Source organism: Trachurus japonicus, chromosome 18 (assembly GCF_045865225.1).
Source record: "Trachurus japonicus isolate A0001 chromosome 18, Traja_1.0".
In the NCBI taxonomy this organism is placed as follows: Eukaryota; Metazoa; Chordata; class Actinopteri; order Carangiformes; family Carangidae; genus Trachurus; species Trachurus japonicus.
This window is the reverse complement of record NC_140924.1, coordinates 13,996,061-14,001,262: the sequence shown is the minus strand read 5'-3', so window position 1 is coordinate 14,001,262 and position 5,202 is coordinate 13,996,061. Positions and strand designations below refer to the sequence as shown.

Genomic DNA, 5,202 nt, shown 5'->3' with positions numbered 1-5,202 from the left:
TCAAAACACATACAGGTTTTACGCCAGTTAGTTTGCACACCATCTGTAGTCGAAAAAAACAGAGCCGTGGAAGGAGAAAAAATAACATTTATTAAATGGATTCACATTCATCAATAGAACAGGGAAAATAGGTCTACTAATATAAGTTGACATTATGAAAATTAATGAAGAGGTTAGACAACACATTCATGAACATAAAAAGCGTAGGACAACTGGGGAAAAGGTATGAAAAGATCCAATGTTATTTTCCACATACCCCATCAAATTTCCTTGTTTGGCAAACAAAGCAACACAGGAATTGAGTAGTAAACAAAGTAAAAACTCTTCTCTCCCTGGATCCACTTCAAAGTTCCCTTCAGTCCTATAACCTCTGCGGTTCTACTTGGAACAAATACAAAGCCTTTCTCTCTTTCCCTACAACAGGAACATACGACAAACTGAATGAAGATTTTTTAAAATATAGTGGCAACCTCAACACAGCCACCAATCTTCCCACAAACGCAAACAATGGAGATGAACAACAGCCTCAGGCCACCGTGGTTCCATGGGTGAGCGAGGGCCGATCACAGCTGCTTGTAGCTTTAATTTTGAATGTTGTCTTTTGGTTCCCAGGAGTTTTTCCACTTTGTCCCACTGTAAGACAGATAGAGAGACAGCATTACATTAGATTGCAAATATTACAAAGGCTTGGGCAATGAGTCAAAGAGCGATATATAGGGGTGGTGCGTGGCGTAGTAGTGAAAGCGGCTGCCCCATATAGAGGCTACAGTCCACAACGCAGGCGTCCCCGGTTCGAGTCCCGTGCCGGTCAGACCTTTCCTGCATGTCATTCCCCCTATCTCTGCCTCCCGCTTGCTATCTATCTCCCTATGAGATGTCAAATAAAGGAGAAAAAGTGTGAAAGTAATCTTACATTATTTATTTGTCACACCTGTGTGGCAGGTAACACTAACAGGAAGGACTGTCCAGTCTTTTTTTTGTATTTGTCTGAAATGCGTCTTGTAATCCCTTATGGGATGGACCACAGTGGTGACATTACACGAAAGTAAAAAAAATCATTAATTAATTCATTCATTATTACTGTTATATTGTTTGAAATTGACTGGAAAATGTACTATCCTGACACTAAAATATCAAATGACACATTGAGTCCTCTGATGTGTAGGCATTTGTAATCAGAGTACCTGGTAAAAAGAGCCACATTCTTATGTATACAACAGCCTAAAATTGAAGATGACACGAAAAATTTGTGTAGCCAGGTTAGATAAAATAGTCCATTATGTAACACAGTATGCATGTAGGACACAATGTACATAGTATGTACTATGTAGCGAGGCACCTACAAGGTGTAGACATTAAGTGCTAATGAAACTTAAATAAATCACTACAGTGGTTTACTAACCCCAACAGTCACAATGTCAAGCACACCAGATTGCTTATTAAATATTACATAGCACTTAAGACCAACTGCAGCGTTGCTAGTTATTTGGTGTAAGGGCTACTCAGTTAATCTGCTGTCATGTAAAGAACCTTATTGAGTGTAGTGAGGTTTTAATGGTAAACATCTCCACTGTCTTCAGAGCGTTGAGCCAGAAAGAACTGAAGCTCAATGCTCTGAGGATGGTGGGGATGGATCTGGACATTAGAGAGAGTGCAGAGAGTGCACCCACCCATGCCCCCATCACCCTGTGACTCCCCAAGTCTGCACTGAGTCTTTCTGTTTCCTGTGCACCATCATCACCCAGGACCTCCAGTGGGATCTTAACATCAGGTCCTTTACATAAAAGGCCCATCAGAGGATGTACTTCCTGAGGCATCTGAGGAAGCTCAACCTGCCAAAGGCAATGATGATGATCCCCTATACCGCCATCAATGAGTCCATCCTCTGCTGCTCCATCACCATCAGATGTTTCTTGTCTCTCTCTCCACTTAACTATATGGGCAGTGATGCCAAATAAATATACTTAAAAGAACAAAAATAAACAATAGTCAACTTTGAATAAGATACATACCATCCAGAGCAAGGATGCCACTGCACCAACACCTCCACACGGCCCTTAAAATATAAAGAAAAAGAGAATTTTTCTTTACGATGTCAAAGCACATTGGCTAATATAGGCTACATGCTGTTGTAAATGCAAACCTATGTCTAAGTGAAATCAGATAGTAAAGTGTAATAGTAGTCAGTGAGAATAACAGAGGAGTGTTGTGATTTGATATTTGTTTGTGCAGTCTGCTGTCCAGGGACACACAGGAGACAAGAGCTGCAGTGAAGCACAATAGGACAGCTCACACAAGCAGCAGCCTGGCTGTCCACCTCTGAAACTTATTTCTCTACACCGACCAGTCTTTCCAATCACACATAATTCATATAATATCATTATGTTCTTGCAGTTTCTATGTGTACATATTCCCCATATCTTCTGCAGCACTTAAGTCATAATAACTTTCCTCTGTATGATCGTTTTGTTTATTGTTTATTGTTTATTCAGGATCCCCATTAGCCGACGCACAAACGCCAGGCTAGTCTTCCTGGGGTCCTTTTCAAAATTTCCAAGTAAAATAATAATACACAGATCCAATTTCAATAAAAGAAAAAGAAAAAGTGAAAGAAAAAGAAAGTTCTCGTGTGTAGGGAGATGCCCTGTCTAAAGCAACTAGTCTGAGTGGTTATTTGCTATCACAGAATAACAGCTGGGAAACAGAAAGGAAAGTCAAAAATCAACAAGAATGATATACTGTATGTATTTCATTATAATAAGACATATAATACATTATTTCTTGTTATTGTTTATCATACATGCACTGTCTTGCCAGATACAGTCGTAACACAACACCAATTAAAGGGTAACTATGCAAGTCTGCTCGCTTTTCCACTGTTTTGGTTACACTCCTCTCGCCCATGTGCATCTTTTTACAACAAAGCCGCCAAAAAATCAATAAATGGAGCGGTGAATAACGTTACATAACATATACGATGTTACGTAACGTGTGTTTGTATAGTCTTAACCGTCTTAAAGAAAAGATTACGGGTTACGGAGTGCGTTTGTGTCACGGTGCCACAGAGACGAGAGTGGGACATTGGGGCGGCGAGTGAGAAACTACACTTGGTTTTCAGCCGTGAGATGACAGGTGAAGACAGACAGCCTACGTTGTCACTTGTAATAAGTCACAAGTCATGTAGTTAACTATCAAAATTACTCTGGAGCTTTTTAATTAAGGCAAAAATGTAGCATAGCTACGGGAGAAATCCTGCTTAGTTCCTCTTTAACATAGGTATTGAAAGGAAATGGAAACCCCTAAATTGATGGTGCCACAGAGATATTTTCGTTATCAGTCGTTTCAAATCTGCCTTGAAACATACCTCCCTGATTCTTTGTCTCAGTATTTTTTTGTAGGGGAAACTGCTTGAGCCTTGATGAACGGGACATTCTGAAATGAATAAAAAAAGGCAATGGTTTATTGACAGACATCTAAACAGACATTTTCTCTGACAAAGAGTTCAAAATCAAAACTGGATTGAGAAAAATGTCATTGATTTTATGGATTTGATTTTGGGCTATATAACTACATTTAGATTTGACTTTAAGTCCTTATGATGCTGGATGACATCAGCAGAACTGTCCCATCAAGGAGTTACAGGTGTTTAACTTCATGTTTACCCCTTAGTTTCCACTAAATAGTTTGCTATCATATGTTATGTTCCTTTGAAGAAATAATGGCCAATCAAACAATGATGCAAGTTATGGGCTGAGAAAAAGCTAGAATGAGACTCTTTTCACTGAAACAGTTTGACAAATATTCATATTGTGATAATAAGACTACTGATTACCCCAAACACATACATACCACTCATCTGCTTCATCCCTCTCTTTCTTCTGTTTTTCTGTGGATGCGTTTGACAAGAGGGGACAGGGGGAGTTGGGGAGGGAGACACAGGACAGGAGGAGACAGGAGGAGTTGGGGAGAGAGACACAGGACAGGAGGAGACAGGAGGAGTTGGGGAGAGAGACACAGGACAGGAGGAGACAGGAGGAGTTGGGGAGAGAGACACAGGACAGGAGGAGACAGGAGGAGTTGGGGAGAGAGACACAAGACAGGAGGAGACAGGAGGAGTTGGGGAGAGAGACACAAGACAGGAGGAGACAGGAGGAGTTGGGGAGAGAGACACAAGACAGGAGGAGACAGGAGGAGTTGGGGAGAGAGACACAGGACAGGAGGAGACAGGAGGAGTTGGGGAGAGAGACACAGGACAGGAGGAGACAGGAGGAGTTGGGGAGAGAGACACAGGACAGGAGGAGACAGGAGGAGTTGGGGAGAGAGACACAGGACAGGAGGAGACAGGAGGAGTTGGGGAGAGAGACACAGGACAGGAGGAGACAGGAGGAGTTGGGGAGAGAGACACAGGACAGGAGGAGACAGGAGGAGTTGGGGAGAGAGACACAGGACAGGAGGAGACAGGAGGAGTTGGGGAGAGAGACACAGGACAGGAGGAGACAGGAGGAGTCTCGGAGGTGGACATGGGAGGATCCTCTGAATTTGCTGCTGTACTCTCGCCCTCTGCAGTGTCTGGTACAGGTGCCGTTATCACTGTGGGGAAGAGGAAACTGTGATGTAGACTTTGGTATAAGCATTTTAATTTGCATAGGAAAATGCAACAAGTATTTGATTAGGGGTGTCCTCAACAACAGATTTGCCCATAGTCAACTAACTGTGGAATCATGTTATTTTTTCCCTCATAGATTCATGACCTCATTTGTGTCTTTTTATGCGCTGAAGAAACGAAACACTTGAATAAACAACTTCTTCAGTTGTCATAAGATTTGGTTATTCTCCATCCATCCTTTTTCCTGATCCCACTTATTAGACTGCATGCACAACATCACTGTCCATTTGACAGTGTAGCAATGACAAGTTAGAGTTTGTGCCATTAATTATGCCGCATAAAATGTCCCATTGTTGTGTGGCCATGATACATGTATCAGTGCTTGTATAGACGGTTCAGGGGTTGTGTGTCACAGCACCATGGACAGCTGTGTTTTTTTGTTGTTGCTGTTTGTGTGTGTGTGTGTGTGTGTGTGTGTGTGTGTGTGTGTGTGTGTGTGTGTGCGTGTGTGTGTGTGTGCGTGTGTGCGTGTGTGTGTGTGTGTGCGTGCTGTGCAATAGATGAAGAATGCATCTCGTAGTTATTGTAAATAAAAC

General features: G+C 42.0%; 1 long non-coding RNA gene across 1 annotated transcript; it reads right to left on the bottom strand.

Moving 5' to 3' along the window:
* Positions 1-214: 214 nt before the first annotated feature.
* LOC146968879 (uncharacterized) lies at positions 215-3,438 on the bottom strand. Its single transcript, XR_015034257.1, has 3 exons — positions 3,365-3,438; positions 2,013-2,056; positions 215-633 (listed from the first exon to the last, which is right to left on the bottom strand). It is a non-coding gene; the product is annotated as an uncharacterized LOC146968879 (long non-coding RNA).
* Positions 3,439-5,202: the final 1,764 nt, after the last annotated feature.